This window comes from Rhinolophus sinicus, chromosome 2 (genome assembly GCF_057876585.1).
Source record: "Rhinolophus sinicus isolate RSI-liver-muscle chromosome 2, RSI-T2T, whole genome shotgun sequence".
In the NCBI taxonomy this organism is placed as follows: Eukaryota; Metazoa; Chordata; class Mammalia; order Chiroptera; family Rhinolophidae; genus Rhinolophus; species Rhinolophus sinicus.
The window spans coordinates 142,406,418-142,421,667 of NC_142502.1; the positions used below are offsets into that span (position 1 = coordinate 142,406,418).

Sequence of the window (15,250 nt, forward strand, 5' to 3'; positions counted from 1 at the left end):
TCTCCTGACCCCTCTTTGAACCCTTGACAACCACTCATCTGTTCTCTACTTCTAAGTGTTGGTCATTTCCAAAGTGTTATATAAATGGGATCATACAGTAGGTCATCTTTTGGGATTGACTTCTTTTCACTTAGCATAATTCTCTGGAGATTCATCCAAGTTGTCACACGTATCAATAGTTCTTCATTTCTATTGCTGAGTAGTATCCTATGGTATGAATATACCACAGTGTTTTTTTTAAACATTCACTTACTGAAGGACGCCTGGACTGTTTCCAGTTTGGGGCTGTTATTTATAAAGCTTCTATGAACATTCATGTACAATTTTTTGTATGAATTTAACTATGCTGATATTTTTATCAGCCTTTTCAACTTTTATATTTTTTTTGACCAATCACAAACTATCATGCCCATAAAATCTTTTTAGTTAGCTTCAGTAAACCTTACTTATACTATCCCCTTCCTGGATGCCAAATCAATACCTGCCTGAACCAAGCATTTTAGCATTTGTCTATAGTCAACTTATTTCATGTTGTATCTCTTGTCCTCCCAGTGAGACTGAGAGCTGTTTGAGGGCAGAGACTACATCATATCTTTTTGTGTAGACTGTCGGTCCTACTACAGCTTTAGACATAGAAAATGAATAACCAAATGGACAGATAATATTACTATTTTTTCATTTAATTTGGTTTATTGTTGTGCCTCTGTAATCAACAGAATATATCATACTAAATACTTAGTGGATACAAGCATGCATAAAGAACATGGCACCTCCCCTCAGCGGATTTATAATTTAACTGGAAAACTAAAGCCAACATTAATGCTTGTGAGGTTAAAGAACATTGAGCTGTTGTGATTTTGATGCCCAACACATGGATAGGGAAGAGAGACATGAGTGTGAGCTGGAGAAACTGGAGGTTTCACAGAGGACGTGGACTTTAAATCAGTCCTTTAAAAAGGAGAAGGACATAAAAATTAGTGGAGAGGGGAGAAGATTCTAAGTAGAAAGAACATGCCCAGCAGTGTTACAAAAGTGCTGTGTGGTGAGTTGCTGAAGGGAAGAGTTGGTGATCAGAGTAGGTGGTGAGGTATGACGTGGTAGTGACAGACCTTAGGAGAGGCATATACATATTTGTGCTGGCCCCGTCTTCTGGAATATAGTATTGGTCACAAAAGCCCATAGGGATTAAACACATTGAGGTGGGTCAATGTGACTGTTGGGTTGTATGCTAACTCTCTCAGGGTTAGGACTTGCCTCTGGATATTCTGGGAGTTTCTGAACTTTCAGGAAATGGCATGGAACACTGACATTTATGCCTGGTAGGTCCTTGACTTGAATGTGATACCTATCAGAAAGAATTTAGATTGGGTCCACAGACTTGTTCGATGCTCTAGTAGTTGCTGAAGGAAGTCTGGCAAGGAGATAAAGCATTGGGGGTATTCCCTCCACCAAGGAAGGTACCAGGTGCTGAAAGGACCATGGTTATGATCATAAACGAGGTTGAAGAGGGAACATGGGTCCTAGGCATAGCATGAAGCTGTACTTCACCAACTTCTGCCACTCCCTCTTCTTTTTTCCACCATCCGTAACATCTGGATAATTCTGCTGTGAAAAAGTTCTGTGAAAAAGCTGGTCACAGGGAGCTAAAGGAGCTTTCCTGTTGGGTAGAATGGAAGAAGCTGTCTAGAGGTCAGAGGTGCAGTGGAGGATCAGCGGCTTTATAGACAGTAGTCCTGGGTCCAGCCTGGGTCCAGCAGTGGTTCACAAAGCCAAAAATCACAAGAGCAGTGGGCAACAGACCAAAGCTGTGATTATCACCACTACACCACCACCAGGAACCATAAAAAAAATCACTTAGAAGGGAGATGCTGCCTGGGGCTCAGAAGTTCAAGGTGATGTTATCATTATTATATAAAGGCAATATATTTGTACTTACTCAACAGTGAGGCCTGGGAAGGGATAGATCCCACATCTTCTGGTGTTCTGGTGAAGACTGAATAGTGAATGTCAGTGCCAATCATACCTTAGATACTGGCTGTGCTAATTTGTGGCCAGCTGCAGAAGACATTTACATGTATCAACAGCAAAGAGAAGTCAATAGGCATAGGATTTTGTTAATGGTTCGGTTCTTTACACTTCTGTGTTTGTTTCATTTCCATTTTCAATTGTGAAGGCAAGGCCTAAAGAGCTCTGTTTGTAGTTTTATATGTCTGCAATAGAAAAATGTTTATAGCCTAAGGGTCTCACAGTAAAAAGCAAAATGTGTGTGATTCCTAAATACTTAAGGAATTTTAAGCACAAATTCACTTAGAGTATTAATGACTTTAATAAAGACAGACATCTAACTTAAAATCAACAAATCATTAGACTTGCAGTAAAAGTGTAAGCAGGGCCTAATTAATATACTTGTTGATTATTTTCCTAGCTAAAAACATTGGTTATTAAGTTAAATGGGGCTTCAAACATCAACTGAATAGTGAGAAAGGCAACCGGCCAATGGCTTCAGGTCATTTAAACCAAAAAGTACACTCTTCTTAATTTTCTCCATCAGAATAACATCAATTATTATTGTTGTCATTATTATTATTACTATTTGATCTAATTTTATTTACCTGAATAAATTCACACATTCTGGGATATAGACATAGCCTCAAAGCACTTTATAAAATACAGTGAAAAGCAGCGTTATATTAGAAATATAATTTATGTTTTCAATTGTTCTTGAATAAACCTCTTTTGGTTCAAGTTGCACTCTCAGAGGAGCTTTTTTTCACACTTGCTCTAGCCCATCGAGAAACAGGTGGCTGCCTTGTGATCAGGGGAAGGTTGGCCCTGTAAGCTCTGCTCTATAAAGACGACACATTTATATAAATTAGTCAAGGTCTCATAGCTAGCAAATGGTGGAATGAAAATTAGAAACTAGGTCTGTGTGACTTCAAAAATATCCATTATTTTTCCTGTTCCATGCTTGAGAAAGAGGCTCAGCATATATGAGTCACAAGCCTTAGCCCTCTCCACAAACCATTTTCCATATTATGAGAGTAACTCCCTCCCTTGAGAAATAAAGAGTAAGTAAGCAAGCAAATTCCTTGAGGAGCACAAAACATTTAATTGCTCTTCGTCACTTCTCTTACTCAGGACAAGGTTAATTAACTCTGATCTTTTCATTTGCATGGGCCTAATGTGGATAGCTTAATAATTGCTTCTTAAAAAGAGTCTTCTGAGAAAATACCATGTGAATAAATCTGAACCCTCTTCACTCCTTCCTACTGCCTGAACTTGTTTTAGACAAAAGAAGACTGTCATTAAAAAAAAAAAAATCCAAACATTTCAAATCTGATGGTGAAAACCCTTTTCATCATGCTCACAGATACCATCAAAGTCCAAGAAATACTGAAGTGTATTAAGATGTATATTTTCAAGCTTGATATTAATGACAGGGTCTCAAGCTGCAGTGTTACTCCAGGCCAAAACTGGAGACAGTTACCAATTCCTTCAAGTTACACCCAGGAAGAAGCACTGTACATAGGCTGCTGATTTGTCAAAAACTTAATTTTCCATGACAACCTCCATTTTTCAATGATAAAGTCCATTGAGGTTTGAGGAAAGTCAATAACTGGAATTCACATCACCTTGGACAGCAGCTAAAGATGGTACAATAAAAAAAAGAGACCATAAACTCTGATAAGCAATAATTTACCAATTAGATGTGAGAAAAATAAAGACTCGTTAAAATGACAAAAGACCGTGAGTCATTAAGGGTTGGCCTAATTAAATAATAGCCTAGTGTAAACCAGAGATTTATGATCTTCCAGCTACACAATGTAGGTTTATCAAAATCATGGAAATTGACATTGTACACACAGCCTCTCTTTAGCTGCCTCTTTTAACATTTATCCAGAGGTCAACTAGGGAAATATGCCTCCCACCTAAACTAGTTACTATAGTCTTTCTGTTGGAACCCAGTCCTCAGTCGAGCATTTACCTTGTCCTGCCTGATGGGCAGCATGGTGATTTTTCCTGAGTCTTATGGCTTTCCTCTACTGCAAGCTGCCTTTGCGTGTTTTGCTTTGCTTATTCATGTTCCCCAACAGTGTTAACATCTGAGTGTTTCTTTTGGCAAAATAACTATAGCAGCAGGGCTCCAAGTGTTGCCCTCTAGGGCCCTTTGGAAGGATGTGGATTGGGTGAGACCCCCGCATGTCACTGGTGCTGCACACTACATCTGCCACGTTGGCACGTTACATCTGCCAGATGGACCTGCAGCCACACAACCCTTGACCACATCAGTCAGTGCCTTTAGCTATAGGATGGCAGCTTTGAGATGCAATATGCTTTCCTCTGAGAACAACCTCTGAGCTCCTCTTCCTCTGTAAAACTAGGCTTCTGATTTTCCAAAGCCTAAAGACACATGGGTTCCATGCGATGTGACCGCTATCAGTACAGCCTGAATGTACGCAAGTAGAAGGTCCAGTTTTGTTTGTTCTATTGTTTACCCCCAACTTATTATTCATCTTATATGGCTTAAAATATTTATGTTTCACATCAGCTTCATCCTTAGTACCTGTGCTAGGCATCAGTGACTACAGAGGAAAGGGAAAGCTAATGACAAAGTCTAGAGGAGACTGAAGGGTGGGAAAGGCCTGGGCTGAGAGGCACTCTTGGTCTAGAATGAGGTCGGTCTGAGTCAGGAACACTGGATACTGTGAAGTAAAGGGCAGTGATCAAGGGACTCAGACATCATAAAAGAATCAGACAAGCTGGTACCAAATGGAGAAGGTAACAGCACTGCCCCTCTGTAGCAGCAGCAGGAGAGGTGTGAGGTTTTCTCATGCATGGGCCTGAAGACTTTAAGTACCAAGTTGATGAGGGTCATGTTGTTACAGTCAGTGAAGGCACCGTCCTCATTCTCACTTTGGTGCACTGTCACTATCTGAAGGCTCTCTGGTACTTCCTTATTCTCCTGTTACCTTTAGAATAAAAGTGCCCAAGAAAGAGATGATTTTGGTCTTGAACTTGGAATAGCTCATTTCCAGTTTGCCTGTCTTGGTATTGAGTCTGGGCAGAGGGTGATATGCAGGAGGTGAGGCAGTGAGTAGAGGAAGTTGAACACCTGGGGCATGGAGAGTAGCACGGTCTTGCAGAAGCGTCCCAAGATGCTCACCACAGCAAAGGTCAGGCCAGCAAAGTCACAGAAGATCTCTCCCACAAACACCCGTGATGGGTACCAGTTATGGTAGAGCAATCCCAACGTGGCGAAAAAAAAAGGGTAGCAGGAAGTAGAGGGGAAAGACATGATCATGCTGTCAATCACCTTCCAGCTCCACCATGTTGAAGATGATACTGGAAGCAGAAATGACTAGTGACGAGCCAGCCTCTAGGCCATTAATTCCTGCTAGAATATTGATGGCATTGGGAAAGAACACTGCCAGCAGCCCCATGTTGACATAGTCCAGGATCCCCAAATCCACATAAAAGTCAAGAATTATAAAATTGCTATTATACAAGATAATGGGTATTCTGGTTATCTGTTGTTGTATAACTAATCACCCCAAAATTTAGTGGCTTAAAGTTACAACCATTTATTTTGCTCATCAGTGCAATTTGGGCAGAACTCAGTGGCATCAGTTGCGACATCTCAGTTGGAAATTAGAGGATCCTTTTCCAAAATGACTCACTCACATGGCTAGAAAGTTGGTGCTAGCAATTAGCTATGAGCTCAAACAATGCTGTTGGTTAGAGGCCACATTTCTCTCCATATATATCTTGTAGTAGAGCTGCTTGAGTGTCCTCTCTGCATGGAGGCTGGGTTCTAAGAGTATTTCAAGTGACAAAAAAAGGAAGCTACCCTTAGAACTCTGGACCTAGAAACTAACACCATCACTTCCACCATATTCTATTGGTCAAGCAGTCACAGAGCCTGACCAATTTGAAAAGGAGTGGCCACACACTCCTCTTTCTACTGGTAGGAGCATTAAAGGATTTGTAGCCATCTTTAATCTAGCACAATGGGTTAAGAATACAAGCCCTAATATGTGTCCTAATAAATTCTTCTTTTACAAAATATCAGTTTGTTTGACTACAGCATGTTTACATTTCAAAAGCGATTTCTTTTTTCATTTTGGATCCTTGTGTGAAATAGATAGAATAAATAGTGTTACCGTCATTCCATAGGGAATTGAGACAGAGGGATTTTGACTTGCTTCCGGTAAGTTATACTGCAGCAAACCTGGGGAGGTTTGCTTCCTCCCAGAGCTCACATGCTTCCTACAACTCTGTCCAGCTTGTGATTAGGCTTTTAACTGGTTATACACACTGGCCTGTGGCTCAAGAAAAACATAATTTTAATGGTCAGACCAGTGCACCACGGGTACCCAAGTTTTTATGAAATCCAGCTGCGGAATGTATTATCATGTCTCTGAGGCCTTACTTATTGAGGTCATTGTTCAGTTTTGGTGTTCCATCTGTTGTCCGGGTCTTCCTAAGTGATTTTCTGGGCTGGCTTCCCTTTTCACTGGGAATGGAAGGAGTTGTCAAAAGCCCAGTACATTCTTTTCTGCATTGTAAAGCCATCAGGACTTAATTAGAGAAAGATTCTTCAACAACAATTGATTTGTTCAACTATCATTCAATGTGAAGTACTCTCTTTTTATTAAAAATTACTTGAAAGTTGTTGGATGCCCGGCTTTGGGTTTTTGTAGTTTGTCTCCATCTATTTTGTATCCTGTCCTTAGGAAGTTTTCTACAATTACAGTATCATTTGAAAACTACTTCCTATTATAATTTGTTAGAAACTTTCACTTAACACTGATTCTTTTTAAATAGCTGTAGATTTTGGTAACTAAATTTAAATGTAGAGTTGATGAAATGTGACAATTTTGAGTTTTTGGGAAGTGTTTTAAACCACTGTTCAGCATATAGACCTCTGGAAAATCTAGTTTATGTTTGTCTCTAGCTGCTTTACCCTGAATTTTTAGTCTCCTTTGTATTTAGAGCAAAGTTGCAGCCATGTGTTTTTGATTCATTTATAACTAACATTTAGAGTTAGCTCATGAAGCTATTGTTTTGTAAGACCACGTACTTTAAAGTTGTATGTAATCCATTTGAAGCCCTTTTTCTTCTTTAAACAAGGACACAATTCTTCTCCAAACTTTACCTGAAGGTCAAAAATTAGTTTGTTTTACGATCCTGGAGCCACTGACAGTGCTGAAGGCATTGCCCCTAACTCTGTCAATCTCTCCATGTTTGCGTCATAATCAGCTCAGATAAGGATTTATGAGCATATCATTGGATCATTGATCTGTGCTTGACCAGTTTGCAGTTGATGTTTCCCCAGGACCTAAAGAACATTCATTTACCAGGCTGTGCACTTACCTGGTTATTGCAAAGTTTTCGAAATTGAAAGAATAATAGTTTCACATGGAAAGATGAACACGTTTGTAAGCTCAAGAAAGAAACAGTTTGTATGGATCCAATGCAGGTCAAAATATAAAGAAAATAGAAACTTCGAGAAACTAAATCATTGGAAGAGAGTCAACAGAGAAACAGTGAGGGCGAGGTGAGGAATGAATATTATAACAGTGGTTCTAATCAGAATCACGTGTCTGGGCACCTGTCACAGCTCTAGATTCCTAGGCCTCTAAATGGGTTAGTCTGTGCATCTGTATTTTTTAAAAGCTCCTCAAGTAATTCTGATGATCAGCCTAGTTATAGAAAATAATTTGTGAACTCTTCACACACACACACACACACACACACACACACACAAATGCACAATTATCAAGAAGATATTAGGGGCCAATCTGGGTGACAACCCTGTATTTCTCAGCCCTTGAACTCTGACTCTGCCCTTCCTCCAGCTTTAAGAATAGATCTCAGTTAAATCAGCAGATTTATTTCTGCATTCATCTACACAATACAGGTCTCAAACCAGGACCTGAGGTGGGAGAACAAAACAAAATAATGGAATTCAGATCTACAATTGTGGAGAAGTGTTTCCCTGGCATTCCTTTAATCTTTTACTTCCAGCTCACAACTTGACTGTGTGCTTAACGATGAAAGTCCAGTGTCATCACTGGGGCATTGACAGACGCTTCCGTCCTTTAAACTGGGATTCTATTATGTACATCTCATGGCCCTTTGGAATCAATACCATTAATGGAATTCCTCAATTGTTCCAATGGAGTTTAATAAACACGTTGATGATTGCTCCAAGTCCAGTTCATGAGGTAGAACCCTGAGCTGGGAAATTCACCTTTCCAGTTGGGGCAGTGCCTTCCCAACATTTGCCTTAAGGAACACCCAACACCAGGATTGATTTTTAGTCTCAAAATAATGTGTGGGAATGGGTCCAACTTGATTTTAGCAATTAAATTCACCAGGTAAAAGCTCTTCTTATGATTTTACTAGACTAACATTTTTCAACAGGCATTAATGAGCCAAGTCCTATGCAATTTTATAAATGAAGGGATTCAGGCTGTCATTACGTGTAAATCCTCCGCGTATTACCTGCTCTAGTCAGAAGGCATGATCTGAAAGAGGAAACAATAATGCTCTGGAAAATGATGACATTCTGTAAATAAAATCTGGCAGCAAAAGTTCTTGGCAAAACTAATGCTCAAGTCAACATGTCTCAATTTATTGCTACATGAATCAGAAATTAATTCTTCCTCAGTGCTTATACTTCTGAACTGTGGCATCGTTAACAGAATCTGAACACTCTACAGGTACCTTCTTCTTAATAGACTAAGCCAAAATAAATATAAATGGTTGAAGAGGCAAGCAAATTAGTTTTCTTGAAATTTTCTGGAGAATTGAGTTTACATTAACTAGAATGTATGCGGCTGCCAAAGGGGATGGGGGTCAGAGGATGGGAGAAATGGAATGATTATGACTTCCATGTCCATAGGGGCTTTTGTTTTCCCTGTGTGATACCAAACACCAAACACTGAAAAGTATATATTGGCAAGGAGATATTGTTGCTGGAGCTGTTTTATATTCATTTTCTTTCATGACTTTTTCCATCTCCAAGGAGTGATGTATGCTCTGAATCTGCTTTTGGAATCCTTTCCAGCCCATCCCTCCCCTTATTTGCTAACGTTTCAACCAAATATCAGAGAAGTGTACAAATATCCACGTGTCCTGCTCTGGAAAATATATTTGCTACTGATGTTGTTTGGCAAAACACCTTGATGAGGGTATTTCAGTTGTGAAAAGTCAAGCCCCAAGTCAGGATCTAAAGGGAGGAAGCAAAATAAAGGGGTAACTGAATTGCACTTATATGAAAAAAAAAAAAACGTGATGATTTTTTTTGTGTGAGCAGCAAGAAAGAGGGAATAAGGGTCCTAGAAAAATCAGAAGCATCGAGCTACAAGGAGATCAAGGGAGAGAGGGTAGAATAGCTGAATGTTGGGGTATAGGGCCTGGCAGGATTTATGGACAAGGGGTTTTCACAACAACAGTGCTTGATATTACATTTTAAATTGTCTGCTGCACTGTTCAGTACTGGAACACAAGCCTCATGAGGTACCACTGCACTTAAGTTCAGTCAGCTATACATACCTCCTTGTGTCGGTCATCATTTGACAGAGGAATTTAAAGGACATGGGACTGCATTTAACATTAGGTTCACCCTAGGATTGTGAGAAAATTGTCCCAGGAGATGAGACCCTGGCTAGAAAGTCAGAATTCAGACAAAGCAGAATACAATAGTAAAAGGGAATTAAGAGACAAATAAGGCTCTGAGATCCCTCTCCTCTTGTCTGAGTTGCCATCCTTCTCACAGGGCCCACTATGATAATCTTTCAGTTGTTCTTCCTCTTGTCCAGTCTCCACAACAAAAATTAAGGTGCACTTTGAAAAATGCACATTAGAATATGGCAGAGTAAGTTTTCTGCTAGCGCCCTCCCACAGAACAATGATTTTGACAATGACCTACAGAGGAGAGTACCTTTGTGGGAATCTGGTAGTCCAGTTAAAAAGGATACAGCACATGGTTGGAGCAAAAAATTCCAAGAGTAGTTTCACTGAGGAGCATAAGAAGAAGAGTTTCACTTTATCCATGCTACCCCTTTCCCAAAGTACCACAGTTTTGTGCCAAGAGAGACTCGCACAGGGGAAAATGAAGGTTTAGTGAGTGAATGCCCAGCTTCCCCAGCTGTGTGGGATGCTGCCCAAGAGACCCACTTCTTTCTTGACCGACTCAGAACACTGAAGTGATTGACATAGCTGAGGGGTTGGGAGAGGCTGGTAGCACAGCAACCAGGACTCATAACTCATCAATAGGCCATGGGTCTTACTAACCTGCTTTGTGGATACCATCAGGAAGCTGCCATAAGCAGCGTGGGACTCATCACCTGTGAACCTCCCCATGCCTCACCCATCGCCCAGGTTGGCTCCCCAGTTGCACTTCCACAGACAGTGAGTTGTAAGCCTTTATAAATGGCTATGAGCACACAGAGAAAGCTGGCCCAACTCTATGGGGTTGGGCGAAGGCATACGAAATGGAACCATTCAGGGCGCTGCCCTTGGGAGGCTCTCAGTACCAGTCTGGCTTTGCAGGATTGATGGAAGACATATAGTCTAAAGAATTTCCCCTCAAGAGGGAACAAGAGGTATGGAGACTATAAGGAAAAATAAAGACTACAAGCCAATATACCCAATGGCTATAGTTGCAAAATTCCTCAACAAAATACTAGCAAATTGAATTCAACAGCACATTAAAAGGATCATACATTGTGAACAAGTGGGATTTGTTCCTGGAATGCAAAGATGGCTCAACATACACAAATTAATAAATGTAATACACCAGAATAAAGGATATTAACAGAATAAAAGATAAAAATCACATGGTCGCCTCAGTATATACATTTGACCTAATGCAGTATTCTTTCATGATAAAATCTCTCAGCAATTTAGATATAAAAGGAATGTACCTCAACATAATAAAGTCTATATATGACAAGCTCACTGCTAGCATCATACTCAATAGTGGAAGACTGAAATCTGTTCCTCTAAGATCAGGAATGAGTCACCACTCAGATCAGGAGAACTGCCCCCCGTCACCACTCTATTTAACATGGTACTGAAAGTCATAGCCAGTGTGTGTGTATACACACACAGTGGAATAGTATTTAGCCATAAAAAAGAATGAAATTTTGTCATTTGTGATAGTACGGATGAACAAGTATATAAAAAAAAACTTATCCCTCAACCCCTTACTTTCTATTCTTTACCCCACTTCATTTTTCTCCATAGCACTCTTCATCACCTTCAATATTATTTTATTTACTTACTCACTTGCCGTCTGTCTGTCTGTCTGTCTGTCTGTCTGTCTCTATCTCTGTCTCTTTGTGGTTGTGAGCCTCAAAAATGGCCCCCAAAGATTTCCACCTTCTGGTATTTATTTTTGCCCTTGTGCAAATTCCTATCATCTTTAGTGTCAGCTGGACCTTGTACCTCCTTTCTAATGAGTAGAATCTAGTGAAAGTGATGGGACTAGATTACAAAAAGACTGTGACTTCCATCTTGCCTTCTCTTGCCCTCTCTCATTCTCTCACTGGGAGTCATTGCTCCTGGAGGCAGTAGACTGCCATGTTGTGAGTAGCCAATGGGGAGAGGCCCATATGGCAAGGAACGGATATCTCTGGCCTATAGCAAGCCAGGACCTGAGACCTATAAACAGCTACATGAGTGAGTCAGACCCCTTTCAGCTGGGCTTTGAGAAGACTGCAGCCCCAGCTGACACTTTGCCGCCTTGTGACCCTGAATCAGAGACCCCCAGCTCACCCTCAGGAACTATGAGATAATAAATATATGTTGTTTGAAGTGGCTATGTTTTGGGGTAATTTGTTACACAGCAATCGAAAACTAACATCTCCACTGCAATGTAAGCTCCATGAGGGAAGGGACTTTCTCTGTCTTGTCACTCTCTCCCCAGCAGGGAGAATAATGCCTAGCACACAGAGGCACTCAATAAACATTGGGTTTAAATGAGTAATTGATATTTGGGTGGGACAGAGGACACTGGGTCTCACAAAATGTGTGGGATGGAAGTCGGAGCCTATGTTGATGTTTAAAGTTAAGGCTGTTCATAGGGACAATAAATGACTCCAGGAATCTCAGAAGTACTGTAATACCAGGCTCATAATGCTAATCTGTTGACCACGATTACTGGTCTCTGTTGCTTAGCAAACCTTCCTCATGTGCCTGGACAATCTCAAGCTGAGGGTGAGGACCACTTTACACAGTCACTCTGTGCACTTGAAAGAATGACTCAAATTTCCCACACTTTCCTCCTCTATAAAGACCTCACAGGGCTTTTGGTAACACATAGAATAAAATACATAATGGGCTATGGCTTGTTCTCAATAAATGGAGGTTTCCTTTCCCTCAGGGAGCTTATTGTATGAGGAGATAAGATTCATACATAAGATAACTAACATGGGTGCAATGCTTGTAATGTTAAGTACCAGGTGTTTTTGAGGCAGGAGATATAATGGAATAATTATATTCTAGTTCTTCCTTCTGTAGTGTGGGCTAGTGGGTGCACATTTGTCACTTGGGAATACCACCAGAAAACTCCATTATTTTTCCTCATTAATGCTAGAAAGTAAGAAAAAACTGCTGAAAATAGTAAAGTAATCCCAACTTTGCTTGTGAGAACCTAGAAAATGTAGTAGCAAAAAGAAAAAAAAAAAATGACATGAGTGTAATGGATTTACTCTTTCTACTGATTAGGTATCATGGTAATAATTTCATGTGGTTTGAGGAAAATTTGCTATTCTTAAAACCCAAGCATCTATTTCCAGGAAAAATAGAGCAGGATCTCTGAATCTATACCTCCACAGGAAGAATCACACTGAAAATGATTTCCTTCTAATGACTTACTCTAAGTGATATAAAGAATTCTTTGGGATTCGAAGTAAAACTACTATGACTACTACTACTAATAAAATAAATATTTTTCTTTTGCTATGTGCTGACAAATATTCAGATTGCAAGCAGATCTTTTGGGAGGCAAGGGGAAAGAATAGATGTGAAATCATTTTAGAGATTTCCAGCTTTCTGAAAGAAAATTTAATTTTCAAAGAAAATGACAGCATAATAGGAACCACATTGGAATGAGCACATCCAACACTACGGAGAAAAAGTGACCATGCTGTCTACACATACAGGCAGGTCACTCAAGCTGGTTCAAAACTTCCATTTTCTGTCAGTGGTCTGTGTGTGCCTACATGGTGACAAATGGGCCAAGCAGGGCTTTTTAGGTGTTGGCGCCACCAGTGAGTGCCAGATGGAATGTGGTGAAAGTTCTGATTTGTACCTTTCAGACCAGAGGTCCTTGCCAAAATGGATGGGTCCTTCTGGCCACCTTTTTTGTAAGTACAGCCACAGGTATTCAGTTGAAACCTGTGGGTGAGAAAGACATAAACAGGTGCTATAAATTTGTGAAACCAGGAAGCCGCAGGCCATTTAGTAAATGGCAAACCCAATGGCCCAAAAAAACAAAGAGTCTCTTTTCATCAGAATGATCAGGCTCATTCAACAAATATTTATCGACTGCCTACTCTCTGCCAGACATAATAGAGACCGACAAGGTCTCTTATTTAATGAGTGAGGTGAGGAAGCAAAACCCCAAATCACCCGGGATGGTGTGGACCTACCTGTGCCCTGCAACCTGATGGAAGGGAAGCGCCAGTGTCCTGGGCACAGGCCTCACAGCGTGAACACTGTGGCACCCATTCTGCCCACAACTCTTGGGGGTGCCCCTTTTACAGGATGAGTTTTCTGCCTTGGCTCACGCAGGCCAAGATCTTTCATGTTTTGGAGCAAATGCAGCTTTTGCTGTAGCATTTCACAAACAAGTCAGTGATCTCAGTGGAAATGAAAAAGCATCCCTTTTAAACTAAAATCTGAATTTCATCTGCCTGAGTTTCTATCTTTGAGTAGCAACCGTTGAGTCATAAAGTTAAAAAGGATGTTGGAAGTTAATTTACTCAGCATGTTTCTGGCTTACACTATTTTTTTAAAAAGATTAAAATGCCTTTTATTAAAGTAGACCATCTGAGAAGGAGAGGCCATTGCTTTTTGTAGTAACGTATTGTTGCCTTCGTTGTTATCTATTGTTTTGTTATATTTAACCTCAGTCCTTCCAGCAGCATTTTATATGTATTTAAAAATACTTTGGCCTGGATAGTTGAATAGTAAGTTGATTACCAGCCTCATATGATAACGGTTATTTAATTGTCACCTCAGTGTTTTTCAGATCCAATTCTTCCTAATTTTTCCTTGGTAATACTCATGCTTTTAAATGAGCTGAATGAGATGCTAAGAGTGATGGCATTGAGCTGTTACTATGTGCCGGACATTGAACTAAGTGTTTTAATCTAGATGATCTCAATGACTCCTTACAAAAACATTTTGAGGTAAGTTCAGTCATTTCCACCATTTTAGAAATGGAAAAACTGAGGCTTACGGAGAAGTTTGTACTTTGTACAAGACCACAGCTAGGAAGCGGTAGAGCTGGGAGTGAATATATAACAGTGCCAAAGTTTTCCAATTAATTATAGAGATAAGATTGCCTAGCTCTTATGCTAATAGATCCATGTATTACATTGAGTGTTAAATAATCATACTACTTTTTAAAATAAACTTAGTCATGTTCTGTCTAATGCCCTTTTGTCACTCAAGTGTTTGCACAATCAGAGGGTACTTTTTCCAGACTCTCACTCTTTTTCCAACTGTAAGCTCTTGTTTAAAATCTCTGTTTAATCTTCAACTTCAAATCCACAAAAATAATGGCTGGTGATACATCTAATACTTCTGCTATTTTCTTTGGGCATACACGTCTTTACTCTTACCTGTTTAAGCCAGAAGCTCTTAATCTTGGCTGAGCATTAGAATCACTTAGGGGAGCTTTTAAAGATCCTGATGCTGGGGACACACCCAAGACCAATTAAATTAGAATCTCTGTGGGTGATATTCAGGTGATTACAAGGTTGAAACCACTCTTTTAAATACTTCTTCCCTGGACATTCCCTGTACAGATGCTCCTAGACTTATGATGGGGTTACATCCTGATATCCCCATGGTAAGTTGAAAATATCCTAAGTTGAAGATGCCTTTCATACACCTACTGAACATCATAGCTTCTTCAGCCTCCATTAAATGAACACTTACACTAGCTTATAGTTGGTCAATTATCTTGAGTGTCATCTCAAGTATCATTGCCTTCCTCTTCTTCTCACCA

The 15,250-nt window shown here is 40.0% G+C and overlaps 1 pseudogene; it reads right to left on the reverse strand.

The window, feature by feature from the left end:
• Nucleotides 1-4,733: 4,733 nt before the first annotated feature.
• LOC109437641 (UDP-N-acetylglucosamine--dolichyl-phosphate N-acetylglucosaminephosphotransferase pseudogene) lies at nt 4,734-9,578 on the reverse strand (annotated as a pseudogene).
• Between the last annotated feature and the right edge of the window lie 5,672 nt (nt 9,579-15,250).